The sequence below is a fragment of the Monodon monoceros genome, unplaced genomic scaffold, assembly GCF_005190385.1.
Source record: "Monodon monoceros isolate NGI ecotype Baffin Bay Population unplaced genomic scaffold, NGI_Narwhal_1 Super_Scaffold_17, whole genome shotgun sequence".
Classification (NCBI taxonomy): Eukaryota; Metazoa; Chordata; class Mammalia; order Artiodactyla; family Monodontidae; genus Monodon; species Monodon monoceros.
The window spans coordinates 21,933,955-21,948,948 of NW_021703773.1; the positions used below are offsets into that span (position 1 = coordinate 21,933,955).

At 40.0% G+C, this 14,994-nt stretch overlaps 1 protein-coding gene and 1 pseudogene across 1 annotated transcript in view; both read left to right on the top strand.

The window, feature by feature from the left end:
• ACSL1 (acyl-CoA synthetase long chain family member 1) overlaps positions 1-14,994 on the top strand; it is a 153,868-nt gene that overhangs the window by 44,865 nt on the left and 94,009 nt on the right. The window lies entirely within an intron of this gene.
• Positions 1,804-2,292, top strand: LOC114897696 (annotated as a pseudogene).

A 14,994-nucleotide genomic window follows, 5' to 3' on the forward strand; every position in this document is an offset into this window, starting at 1 on the left:
AGGGGAGAATATATATCCATATATATGAATATTCATATGTATATGGAAAGTCAAAGATAAAAGAAATATTGAGGAATATTAAGAGTCTATAGCTATGTTTCACTTATGTTCATTTTATGTTCTTCATATTTATGTTCATGTACATATGATTTCTAATATTTTATTTTGTAGTCTGCTTTCTCCTTCACTCTGATTCTTTTCATTTATACCTAAACATTTTTGTTCTTAGGAATTCCAGTTCTGGATGTGGTAGTGTAAATAATTTGGATTAATCCTCCTGCTGAGAACTAGAATATCTGAACAATTATTTTTTTAATGTTTGAAGTCTTGATAGGAATTATGAAGTTAGGAAGAATCAAGGATCCACAATCTTAAAAAAGAAGGAAACACAAAGAGATGGTCATTGCATTCAGGTCTCTGGAGCTTCCGGAAGAGGCAGATGAGAAGCTGAGCAGCTCAACAGAGGTACTGACAAGTTCATGAAGTTAGGAGAAAAACCTGGAATTCACAAACTACCGAAGAAGAGGATCCCAGGAACCCCTCTAAGCTTTGGATAAGCTACAAGGCTACACTCTAGGACTAAGTGTGAACTCTAAATGAACTGACCTTCAAAGGGACTAAAGCAAGCTTCAGATAATCTCAGCTACTAACAAGAAGAAGAACATAAATGCGCTATTTAAAGATACCATCATCTTAGACTCCAATTTATCTCCCAGTTTTTCATATACAGTATCTGCTACTCATTAAAAAAAAGTCAGGAAAATGAGGAGGCAAGTTAATGTGATAGATAAACAAGGGGGAACAGTAACAAAAACAGATCTACAAGTATACAAGTAATGTGACACAAACCTTAAAATAACGGTACTTAATATGTTTACAGAGATAAAAGGTGAAATTGAGAATTTATGTAGAAAACTGGAAATGATTTTTAAAATGAAACTTCTATAACAGAAAAATTTTATAATGTGTTTAGCAGCTGGAGAGAGAACAGTGAACTGGAAAATCAGTAATAAACATCCAAAATAAAAGCACAGAGGAACAAAAGGATAATAAACACAGAAAAGAGGCTAAGAAACATAGGAGCTATAGTGAAAATTGTATGAGGAATTGGCCCAGAAGAAGAAGAAAGAGAGAATTAGACAGAAGCAATATTTGCCAAGATAACAACTGAGAATTTTCCAAAATGGATGGATGATATCAAACTACAGATTCAAGAAGCACAATGAAACCAAGAAGGTCACTATAAAACATATCACACCTAAGCACACCACAGTACAACTGCTGGAGATGAAGGGCAAAAAGGTGTTAAATGTAGCTAACAGAAGAAGAAAAATGAGCTTCAAAGGAGCAACCAGACTGACAGCAGAAATATCCTTCAAAAATGTAGGTGAAACAAATACATTTTCAGACAAACAAAAATGAAAAAAATTCATCGTCAGCAGACCAACACTAATGAAAATACTAAAAGATGTTCTTCAGCCAGAAAGAAAATGATTCCAGCTAGTAGCTCAGAGATGCAAAAAAGAGTGAAAAGAAAAATAGAAGATAAACATAAAGGGAAATACAAACGAACATTGAGGATTGAAACCATAATAGTGAAGTCTTAGGGGGTTTTAAATATATAAAAATCAAAATACTTGGCAAAACCACTCTGGAAAATAATTTGGTAGTTTCTTAAAAAGTTAAACATACACTTACACGTGACGCAACAATTCCAATGTCCATCAAACGGTGAAGGTATAAACAAATTGTGGAATTTTAACACAATAGAATATCACTCAGCTGTACCTAGTAATGAACTAACTGATCGATTTTTCTGAACCAGCCATCTGTGAGTGGGCTGTGTCAGTCTTTGAGGGCTGGCTTGCTGACTATCAGATGAGTTTTGATGAGCTTTGACACAGCCAAGTCCAAACTGTCACGGAATAATTTTGCCCTGGGCTACAAGGCTGCAGACTTGCAGCTCCTCACTTCTGTGAACTATGGCCCGGAATTTGGAGGTTCTATCCAGCAGAAGGTTAAGGAGAAGGTTGAAATGTCACCGAACCTCGCTTGGGTGGCTGGCAGTTAAGGATACCCGTTTCTGACATCACCGCTAAATACAAAGTGACTTATAGAACTTCTCTATCTGCTAAAGTAAGTCATGCCAGCCTGATTGGACAGGGTCATACCCGAACACTTTGCCCAGGAGTCAGACTGACCCTATCTGCTTTGATTGATGGAAGGAACTTCAATGCGGGAAATCACAAGGTTGGGTCGGGATTTGAACTAAGAAGCTTAACGTGGTTTTGAGTAATGCACCAGCTTTGTCCCTGGGAATTAAGAGAAATGAACCCACTATGTCCTGACCTTAGTCAACGTCTTCTGTGAAATTTGAAAAGTGTAAACTTTTATTCTTCCGAAGAATTGTAATCTTGCCCATACTGAAGTCTAGAGATCTTAAGTCCATCCTAAGGGAGGTGCTTGAAGGCATTCCTGGAGGTTGTCACGTTTGTGCCATCTTTTAGTTCCGAAGTGTTATTTTGAGTGTGTTCCTCAGTGACGATGTAGTGTCATGTTATAAAGAAATGACATGATCCTCCAGTTTGTACATCACGTCCTGCCTGTCCCTCACTTCCTCATGACCTTTTATTATATTGGTCTCTGTGCTGTAGTGGAATCTTTGGTTTTGCATCAGAAGAAAATAAAATAAAACCATCACATTTGAAACAAAAAAAGAATGGTTTAACACCTGAAAAATTTTGTCATATTAACAGAATTAGGGGAAAATATCATATTACCTTATAGATAAGTGCCAAAAAAGAACTTGCCAAAATTCAATATATATTCATGATTGGAACTTTTAACAAATGTAAATAAAACTGCTTGAATCTGATAAAATGCACCTATAAAAAAAAACGTACACAAACATTATGATTAAATGTTAAAAACTTTCCCTCTGGAACTGAGAATGAGACAAGAATATCGGAGCCAACTAATAAGAAAGATAAAGAAAACAAGTGTAAGAATATGAACACAAGGACAAAAACTGCCCCTATTCACAGGCAATTTGGTGGTGTACATAGACTATCCAAAAAGATCTACAGCTAAATTATTAAATTAGTTAGCAAGGTTGCTGGATATACCAATATACAAAAATCAATTGTATCCTTCTATCCCAACAACAAGCAAAAAATTAAAATTTTTATTTTTATTTATTTATTTTTATTTTTAATTATTGAGGTATAATTGACAAATAACATTATAGTATTAGTTTCAGGTACAACATAATGCTTTGACATTTATATACATTGTGAAATGATCACTATGATGAGTCTAGTTACCATTTGTCATCACAGTTACGAAATTATCTTTTCTTGTGATGAAAATGATTTAAGATCTACTCTCTTAGCAACTTTCAAATACACAATACAGTATTATTTGCTATAGTCAACATGCTGTACATGACATCCCTGTGGCTTATTTATTTTATAACTGGAAGTTTGTACCTTTTGGCTTCCTTTACCCATTTTGCCCACCCCTCACATCCCCTCTCTGGCAACCACCAATCTGATCTCTGTATCTATGAGCTTGGCTTTTTTATTTGTTTGTTTTGTTTTAGATTCCACATATAAGTGAAATCATGCAGTATTTCAAGGTCCATCCATGTTGTTGCAAATGGCAAGATTCCATTCTTTTTTTTATGGCTGAGCAATATTCCTGTGTGTGTGTGTGTGTGTGTGTGTGTGTGTGTGTGTGTGTGTATCACATCTTCTTTGTCCATTCATTCTTTGATGGGCACTTAGGTTGTTTCCATGTCTGTCTATTACAAATAATGTTGCAGTGAAAATGGGGGTGCAGATATCTTTTCAAATTTTTCTTTTTGTTTTCTTCAGATAAATACCCAAAGGTGGAATTGCTGGATTGTATGGTAGTTCTATTTTTAATTTTTTGAGGAACCACCATACTGTTTTCTGGAAAGCCATTTGCCAAGCAAATTGGAAAGAAAACATCAAGAGAAGTTTAGATAACGTAATTGTCACAGTAATTCACCTTCTAAGAATCGATCCTTAGAAAACAATAATATCACAAACACACTTGGACAAAGGCTTATGTCCAAGGGTGTTGCAGCCTTGCTTACCATGGCAAAAGACTGAAATAACCTAAGTGTTCAAACTTAGGAGAACGATTATAGCGACACTGTCTCTCAATCAGATAAAATGTGCCTGCCAAAAGAAAATAATAAAATGGATAAATATATAACATAATTATAATAACTATAATTATTATATATGTAAATATATTCATATTATATATAATATACAATTAGAAATATTTTAATAAAATGGAGAATGATTGTGAGATACTATAAAGTGAAAAAAGGAGATGCAAAATTGTAAATATGTACTGGAAAAACCCAAATGTCCATCAAGAAATGAATGGATAAATAAAATGTGAAACACACATACACACAATGGAATAGTAGTCAGCCTTTAAAAGAAATGAAATTCCGTTACATGCTACAACATGGATGAACATTGAAAATATTACGCTAAGTGAAACAAGTCAGGCACAGAGGGACTAATAGTGTATGATTCCGTTTATAGGGGGTACCTAGAATATGTAAATTCATAGGGACAGAAAGTAGAGCAGCGGTTACCAGGGGCTGGAGGAGGAATGAATGGGGAGTACTGTTTAATGAATATAGAGTTTCAGTTTGGGATGATGAGAAGTTCTGAAATGGATGGTGGTGGTGGTTGTACAATCCTATGAATATATTTAATGCCACTGAATTGTATACTTTTTTTTTGACAATGAAAAAAGCTTTAATTCTGTCTTGAAGAAGAAGAAATGTTACCAGTGAATCACACACAAAAATAATTCTTTAGGCAAACAGACCACACTAGTCCTGTGATTTTTTTTTTTTTTGGTTGCGTTGGGTCTTCTTTGCTTTCTCTAGTTGCAGCGAGCAGAGGCCACTCTTCGTCGTGGTGCGTGGGCTTCTCTTGTTGCAGAGCACAGGCTCTAGGCACGCGGGCTTCAGTAGTTGTGGCACACAGGCTCAGTAGCTGTGGCTCGCGGGCTCTATAGAGCAGGCTCAGTAGTTGTGGCGCACGGGTTTAGTTGCTCCGCGGCATGTGAGATCTTCCGGGACCAGGGATTGAACCCGTGTCCCCTGCATTGGCAGGCGGATTCTGAATTGTATACTTTAAAACCGTTAAAGTGATAAATTTTATGTTAGGTGTATTTTACCACAATAAAAACATGCCCAGGAAAAAAATACACAAGTTTACAGAAAATGCATGCTTTGAAATATGGGATGATGTGCAACTGATATTAAGATGTAATCTCTGGATACCGATTGATTCATTTTTAAAATTGGGATTGATTCATACAGAAAAGATGTGGAATTAAACGCCTACTATGTGCCAGTTACTCTTCTAGGATCTGGGGGTAGAGCTTGGTAAACAAGACAGGTGGCCCCTTAGGGCAGGAGATAACAAATATTGAGATTATAAGAAATTCTTTCTTTTTTATCTCTTTCTATATTTTCTAAATCCTTCTCTTGAGTATGCTATTTTTATATTTGGGGAGAAAACGTAAGTGAAAGAAGAGAAGCAGTTGAGATGGACTTTCTCCCTTGGTGTAAACTCATACCCCATCCGTATAGAGAGGAACAGGCCTGGTGATGGGTGAGGGGCTGAGGGGGGATCAGAATTTACGGAACCAGAGAGACCTGTGGTTCCTGCTCAGTCTGCCATCCTGCTTTTCTCCCTGTTATGTTTTGGGTTTTCCAGCTTCCCGAAGCATCTGGACTACAGTTACTCTGTTAATCCTGCCCACTGCATCCCATTCCGATGGTTTACATCTGTATCCGAAAGATTAAGAGCTTCGCTTTTCTAACGCCAGGATTTTATTTCTTTGAAAATAGTCCTGCCACAACTTTTGAATCATTGTGTTGGCCTTCTCTCTACTTACAAAAGGCCATGAACTGTCTTCTAGAGACTCACAAAGCCGATCTGCAAATATCAGGCAGAGGTCAGTAGACTCAGGGGTTCAACACGTCTCCACCGAGGAATAAGAGCAAAACTGAGATAATTTCAAGGCTTTGCAATGTAAGGAGTCCCCAGTGGCCTCATTTCTACATCCTCTCTCTGCCCCCAAATAATTGACCCTAAGTTTGTTCTTTCTTGTCTGATACGGCTGGGATGAGGGGAGGAAGCTTGACCTGAATGAGTGGAATTATTTGACTTTCTTCACAAGAACCTCCTCCTCCCTCCCCTGCCAGCTCTTGCAATTCTTCTGTAACTTTTGGCCTAGGGATCTATTTTAGGCAGCCCTTTCCACACTCTACTAGAAACCTCTCCTGTTGTTGAACTAGATTTTGGAGGTGTATGAACATCTGGTTTTTAGACTGTGAGTCCCCTAAAAGCTGATATCATGTTTAATTCTAGCTATTCAGTGAGTGCCTAATCTATAAGTCTATGAGGCATGAATAAAACCGGCTTTCATGGCTTCATTTTCATCTTATTCTCAAGACAAATTTTATTCCCTGTATTTTCCCCACAAAAAACTAATGTTTTTCTCTTCTCCATTTCAATTCTTTTCATTTCTCTTTCCCCAAATCTCCAGTTACCAGTTCTTACCACTGAAAATTCCTTCTCTACTCTCTGTTCCTGCTTGTTCGTGATCTAGCAGCCTTGCCTAGGAAAGACGGTGTGGTTTGGTGGTTATAAAGCACGGGCTGCCTGAGTTCAAGTTCTGATTCCACCACTGGTTTGTAACTTCTGCGTGTCTCAGTGACTTCATCTATAAATTGGGGCTAATTGACAAACTATGTGATAGGGTTGTTGGGGGAGGGGTCAGGAATGCAAGGCACCTAGTGTGGAATCTGGCAACTGAAGAAGGATTCAATGACTGTTCGCTGGTAGTGGTGTTGCCTGAATGGGTATAGGGAATAACATTATTTAGGTAGGCAGTCCTTCCTTCATGGACTTTGTCCAACTCTAGACTTGATCCTATGAGGAGAAAATGGATCATTGACCAGTGAGGGAAAATCGGGAAGAATGGGTTTTGGCCCCAGGGGAGAGGTGACTGAGAAGGGTGACAGCTGCCACTTGTCCAGCGCCTTCCAGCTCTGGGAGCACTTCTGTGTGCCTCAGACCCCTTGATGCTCCAGCATCCCCGCCATCGGCACAAGCTCTCCGAGATTCGGTGACCCTCCTCGTCAGCTGTATGGTTCCTCCCTTAAAAGGAAGAAGCCACAACCTAGAGATACAAACCGTTTGCCTGGGGCACACAACCAATGAGTGGCAAAGCTGAGCTGAAGTTCCCGGTCTTCAGAGGACCAACCTAGGACCTTTTGGAGACAGCAGAGCTGCTGGGTCTGTTCTTCATGTCCACTTGATCCACCACATTTCCATGTAATCGACCCTGCTCTGGGGGCCTTGCCTTCCTAATCAACACACAGTTACATCCTTCCATCCCCCGCAGCCCTGGAGTCAGTCCTGGACGCCACAGATGCAAACCATGAGTGTCTCCACCACTCCTCACATACCTAGGGGGCTTGAGGATAAGCCACCAGCCCAGACTGGGTCCTGTGGCCTGGCCACAATTGCTGGGCTTAGGTGACTCTTGGAGGGACCTTGTGTGAGACCTGGCAGCTTCCAGAAGCATCCAGGGGGCTCACCTAGTCCCCAGCCCTCTCTCTCCCTGTGCCCATCTCTAGCTAAGCACTGCTTCCTTAAGTCTGGTCTGTTGCCCTAGCTAGTCTGTAGGCCATGGGGAGGCCAGCCTTATTCTGAATCCCGGTTCAGCTGTCAATGGACTTGGCACCCAGCCTGGCCCCGTCTCTGGGATTTGAACTGACCCATAGTGTCACTTCCTGCCATAAACAGATGTCTGGGAACCGTGCTTCATCCTCTTGGCTCCCGAGCACTAGAAGGCTGCCTGTGTCCCCCAGTCCCAGGCCTTGCCCACCTGCTTATAGACACTTTCTTTACCTACTGCTTCAGAAACGGGCCTCCCATCCCTCTGTTCCTCCCTCCTACCACCCATTTTGTCAAAGGACCCATGATATTTTGCATCCAAGTAACCTCAATTTCAACACAACCATAGGATTGCTAATACCTCTTTATGGAGCAGAATTAGACTATTCGCTCCAACTGTGACATTGGGCAAATTATTTCACTGCTTCAAGACTTTACTTCCTTTTAGTTTTATAGTGGGCATTAAATCAGGTGACATCTTTCTGCTATAAAATTCTGTATTTAGAGCTGAAACATCTTTTCTGTTACCCGAGACCTCTAAGAGAGAAAACACGGTTATTGGTCTAATGACTTCAAGTAAGTCTGTCTGTCTTCCAGGGGGAGATTCTGCACATTTTCTCTGCCATAGACAAAGAACTCTAGTCTTTATTCCCAACTCATATCTCTCATGCTATTGTTTGAGAATGATATTTTCTGTCTGTATAACCTCTATCATACTGGTCATTTTTTAAAATTTTCAAATCTACCTTTGACACTTCTATAAAATACCCTCAACTTGCTACATTAAGGTACTTGCATGAAAAGCATGATAATTTCCTTCAATCTGAAAGAGGTTTGGAGACCTCAAATAACCTTGGGAACGAAATAGCACCCTGATGCAAAACTGAAACATTGAAGTTCCTAGATCTCAGCTATTTCAAAACTCTGTACTTTTGTCTCTTAATAAATGCTGTAATTCTTGGCTGAATGATTAATTTTCATAATTCTCATTTCTGTTTCTTAGACTTTTTTTTTATTTCTATGTTTCTTGGTGGGGAAGAATTAGCTCCCACTATATCCCTATAGAAGCTTCATTAATTTAGTAACTCATTGATTCAACAAATAAACTTTTGCAATCTCCATTTACTCACATTCTTTTACCAAAAAGCACATGAGACCCATAGGCTTTTTGGGTCTTCACAACCCAAAACATCTGTTTGAAATGAAAAATTAAATCATTCCATGCTTATAGGCATGTTGATTGATAGAAAAATTTGAATCATTATTTGGATTTTTAAAAATCCAACCCAATATTTTCCTCCATAGGGATTAACTCACCCCTCCTAATCCATAATCCTAGGAAAACAGTCAAATTAATTTCCCAGTCACCAGTGCATCTAGGTAGGGCCTTACAACTTGTTCTCATCAATGGAATGTAGAGGAAGTGATCCTGCCACTTAGGGACTAAGGAAGTTCTCTTCCCGCTTCCCCCATTCGCTGATGGATGATTCCAGGATGATCTTGGGTTGAAGACAGCAGAACTTCACTGAAGGAGCTGCTTCCCTGAATTACTATGTGGAAGGCCACCTGCCTAACACCTGATTGGACATAAGAGTTCTGAGATTGTCTGATATAGCAGTTTGCACACCTGGTGAACACATCCCTCTTATCCTTTAAGTCGAACAAGCTAGTGACTGCAGAGTCTTTGGGGTAAGTAGCCTTGCCTACTTGCCTTGGCCTGAGGCCAACGAGGCTGCTCTGCAGGTGATTTACAGCAAGCTGGCTACTTACTCTGCCTTCACGTCATATAATATAACCTACATCCCCTCTGCAGAATAATACAGGGGTTCAAAGCCATGAATACATGCTCTCCTTTCAATTCTCCTTGGCCGCTCGTCCATGGTGGCCAGTCCCACCAGTCAGAGTTCATCAGCTTGTCAAGATCTCTCCTGATTTTGGCATCTTATGAATACAGCAGATGGGCTCCCTGGCGTGACTCAATCTCAGAAACCAAAACAAAGCACCTGTATCTAGCCTTTTTCACTTCTTCCAGGTCACTCAATAAACATAATCTGGTTTCTTTCAAAATAATACGGTTATCTGATTTCCTTCCTTAGTGGCTAGTTAAGCAATGAATCTGGCTTTCCACGAATTTACTGGGTCCTTGAGTTCATTTAAGGCTTTTCCTCTTACTCTTTCATCAGTCACAATGTCACTTCTTTAATATTGCCTGGGTTTTTCTGTTTAAATGTGCTTCCTGTTTTTTTCTGTGTGGTTTACAAACGTGAATGCATTGGACCCTCTCTTCAGTATTTCCAGCTCAGTGCATCTTCACACCGTTCTGTCTCTTTCACTGCCTGAAGATGTGTCTCACAGCATTTCCTCCTGGGTTTATCTCTTCTTTAGGAGAAAGAATTTAAAAGTAAGAGATGAATAATACAGAGATCTACCATTTCTCTGTCCCTATACTACAGTTGATATCAACTCTTTTTCTGTATCTCCCCTACTGGTTCAGGCTTCTTACAGGATAATCTAAACACCATCATTGATTGCTAAATCAAATCAAACAAGAGAATATCCAATTTGCTCCTTTTTCCTCTCACATTTCTCCTAATGTTTAAATTTCCCCATCAATCAATTAACAAATCACTTTGGTACACTTTGCCAAGAGCTTTGAGATGAGAACAGAAGAAACACAAACAAGTTCACAAGTAACTTGTGAGGCTGATTTATGCAAAACCATTCAAGAATAAGACAGTGTATGATACTAGTTGTCTAGTTATATAAAAAGTGCATTCAGAATTGTAGACGGGAGAGACCAATGTGTGCTGGAGTAAAGGAAAACTTTAATAAAGATGGGATTGGGGATTAAGACATACAAACTACCAGTTGTAAAATAAATAATCCACAGGGATATAATGTACAGCACAGAGAATATAGTCAATATTTTATAATAACATTGTAATCTATAAAAATATCAAATCTAACCTAATATCAACTGTCTAATATATCTGCTATAATATCATAAGTCAACTATACTCAATTTTAAAAATAAATAAATAATAAAAATTAAAAATGATTAAAAAATAAAAATGGGATTTGGCCTTTAGGAACTGTTAGGCTAGAGCAATATGAAGGACAAGCATTTCCTACGTGGGGAATATCATGAACATAGGCACAGAGGCAGGAATAATAGTAACAGCCACAGTGGGTCCTGTTTATTATGCACCTATTATGTTCCTTGTACCATGCCAGGCCCTTTACATTCATTGTATCGAGTCCTCACAGCCATCCTGGGATTATGAGGTAGGTATTTCACAAATAAGAGAACTCAGATGTAGGGAAGCGGTAGGTGTCAGATTCATGATTCAATGTCTGTGCTCCACCCATTACATAGGAAGGTGGGGCCGTTAAGAAAGGTGCCACTCTGGAGAGTAGAAGGCAGTAAACTAGACAGATTGGTGAGGCTAGATTATGGAGACACTGGATGCTGGATTTGACCTGAAAAGCAGCAGGAGACTGTTGTAGATTTTTTAGCACATATGTAGCATGACAAGACAGAAGTTCAAGGCCATATTCATGTTAGCTGTAGACTCTGGGAAACATGGTTAAATTTGCTGAGATTCAGTAAATGTAAAATGTGTTTAACAGTAGTATCAATTCATAGAGTTGAAAGGCTTAAATGTGGTAATGTATTTAAAGCTTCTACTAAAGTACTTGACATACAGTAGGTGTTTAGTTATGATACTACTATGATACTACTACCACTGCTACCGAAGCAGTGTTTAAGGAAGATAATTTAGAGAAAAACAACAAACATTCTACTCCCTGGAGAGATGTAACGAGATGGCTTGGGCTTCTTGGAATAAGGAGAGACAGGTATGAATTTGCCAACATGGCAAAGATGAGTCCACAGGACTTGGTGACTGGTGTAAGGGACAAAGGAACACAAAAGCCCAAAGACACAAATTTAGAAGAATTTGGGTGTGAAGTGTGATAACATGGCCAGAAATTAGGAAGTGAGGGGGGGAGTTGGTTTTGGGAGATAGCTGGGGAGGTAAGTTTTGGATGTTTTGAGCTTGAAATGATAATAATACATAAAGGAGTATGTACTACAAGCTTTGACAAAAAGGTGGTCTGTGGAAATGCAGATTTGGAGATTATTATAAATGTATTTATTTGAAAAGTGAAAATGAACAAGAGTCCAGTATAAAGAGAGCAGACCAGAGGACTAGGATTGACATCTGGGGGTGCCCACAGTTGAGGAGCATGATGTGGGAAAGGAGTCACTGAAAGATGAAAGGAAGGGGCAGAGAGAGAGAGAGAGAGAGATAAGACACTAATGTAGGTCACGGAAGTCACAAATCAGGGAAGAGAGTTTCCAAAAGGAGAGAGCCCTACTGTGCCCAGGGCTCCTGTGGGGAGAAAAGACTGAGGGGATTAGGAAAAGACTTCTACCATGACAGCATGGAACCCAGATGGGGAGGAACCCAGTTAGCAGGCACTGCCCATTGATGTGAGACATAAATATACAGAGAGAACGAGGCTGTAGCTAGAGGTAGTAGCAAGACAAACAGAAGAGGTTATTTCTTGTTCCTGGAGAGGCCAACACCACCAATAATCCTCAGAGTGAGCTTCCGTTCATCTCCACCCCTTGCCACGGTCATCTCTTCACGGACATGCCGCCTTTTCCCATGGCTACTACAGCCGTCCTAGCCTGACCTCTATTACCTCTCATTTTCTCCTTTAGATCTCACTGTTGCTACTGCACTCATCAACCTCATCCACTGGACCCCAAACCCACCATTTCTGATGATGTTGTGGACCCTGTGATCTTTAACGAGCACAACTCAGATTGTTTCTCTTTCAAAGGCATCATCAGGAATGAAGATTATTTTACCTAATTTATTTTCTTCTGCTTAGACACAGGTATCTAAAAAACGATAGCAATTGTTATTCAGATCACTCCTCTCAAGCACGCTCAAAGTTCCTTTACCTCTTACACTGTAATTGCATCATGAAATGTACCCAACAGTTATTTGGAGCATGCACTGGGAATAACCTCCCTGCCCAGCCAACTTTGTGATTCTTAGAATCCTATTTCCTCCACAAACCCTCTGCAGTTGGATTGCTCTGATTCCTACCCTGTTTAAGCATAGGACGTCAATGATTATTTCCCATTTTTCTTCTTCCAAAACATGCTACCTGCATTCCATTTCAAGTAACAAATATTGTGTGGCAATGAACAACGTAGATACAGTTATTGCATCGCGTAAGTAGTGTCTTATTTTCCTTCTGTTGTTGGTTTTACCCAATGAGCTAGCCTGAGTTAGCTTCATTTTACGTTACCTTCCATCATACAGGTCAGAAACCATGTCTAATCCAGCATGTGTAACGAAAGGCCATCCTCTACACTCCAGTATCCCTGCACAGTGTAATGTGCGAAATGGTACTTTATTGGTGCTTTTTGTTGATGAGTTGATAATGATTGTGACCCCATTCCTATTCTCTACAAGTTCATCTTTCATGGTAACAGCCAGATAGCCTCATTTTTCTTCCACTTCCTGCAAACCCGCTGCAGGCATCGTTAACTTTCTTGGTTGCCAGCAGCTCTGAGTTCCAGTTCTTCCTTTCAGAGAGTTTCTCTCTTAATACTTGTATCATAATGTTTACCTGCTTTCCTTGCATTGTATTCTGACTTTGGGCAGGTACAACAATTATTTTCTGATTGGAAGAATTCTCCACAGACTAGCTTCCGGTTATATAAGTTTCACACTTTGTTTCTCCTCCACCGCGCATGTTTTCATTCTAATTCCAGATACCATAGGACACAGTCAGATCACAGTACGAGCTCTGGCCTCGGACTTTAGTATCACATTCCTGGATGAGTTCCAGTAAGCCATAGGAGTATTTCTGGAAGTCATTTCTGCTTTGGGAAGCCCAGTAATAACAACTATATGTTGAAGTTACTGAAATCCACATCTATAAATCCCACTCCAGCAAAACTAAGTGTATCCATAATTCACTTTCCCCTTAACAGGATCTCCAAAATGCTCATAATCATTCCAGTGACACCTGACACAAGGAGTAATGTGATGGAGAGGAGGTCAAGGTGGAAAAGTACAATGGATTTAACCAATTGCAGTTACCTCTGAAAATTTACAAAACATATGACCCTGTGAACACAATTCTGGGACCCTCTTAGGGCCTTGGAAGAAGGTGTCAGTGCTAGTGAGGGGCCCTGAAACTAAAGCTTCATTAAATTCATGGCACATCCACCTTTCTACTCTTGTCTCTCTCAGTTTTGTTTCCTCATCTGCTAAATAAGAATAATATTAGCTTTGCCTATTTGAAAGGTTGCCATGATATATATAATAAAATTATCTGTGTTTTTAAAAAGTGCTTTATATTACCATTTAATGCATCATTAGAGGTGGTTCTCACATATATTTTCTAAAATTGGCTATCACTTCTCCCTTCCCACCTTCTCTTCTTACAAAGAACTTTGATGCTCCTCGCATTGGGAGGCGGAGTCCCTGTTCCCTCTCTTTGCATCTGGGCTCGTGCTCACAGCCAAAGTGATACTCTGACTCCCTGAACTAGGTCGTAAAGGCGACACGTCTTCCACCTGGCTCTCTGGGAATGCTTACTCTTGCAACCCAACAGCTGTGGGGAAGCCCAAACTATAGAGGAGCCCACATAAAGAAGAAGAGACAGCCAACCCTCCAGCCGTGGGACGGGGTCCTCATGAAAGTGGATCCCCCAGCCCCAATTAAGCTGATGTTGAGTAGAACAAAGGCAAGCTATAGATTCATGAGCAAAATAAATGGTTGTTGTTTTAAGCCTTTAGGTTTTGGAGTGGTTTGACTTGACGGGAACCATCTATCTTTCCAATGAAACCCCTCTCCACTCACTCCAGACTGAACTTCTCTGCATTCCCTGACCACACCTCACAATTCCCTACCCCTATGCCTTTCTCATACCATTTTCTCTATTGGAATGTCCTCTTCCCATTGAAATCTTACCTATCCTTGATGGGCTCACTCAGTTGCCACATGTCCTATGAAGCTCCCCTCACTGCCTCAGTTGGTTGTGATATCTTCCTCCTCTCAAACCTTGAAGAATTTTGTTTCCACTAGTCATGTAGTACTTATTGCCACGATTGATGTTCAGCATATTTCACTACTGGCAAGGCCAAGTACCGACCAGTCAGAAGGGGGCCTCCTGAGTTATCTATCCTGTGATTTGATGACCCTCCGCCTTGCAG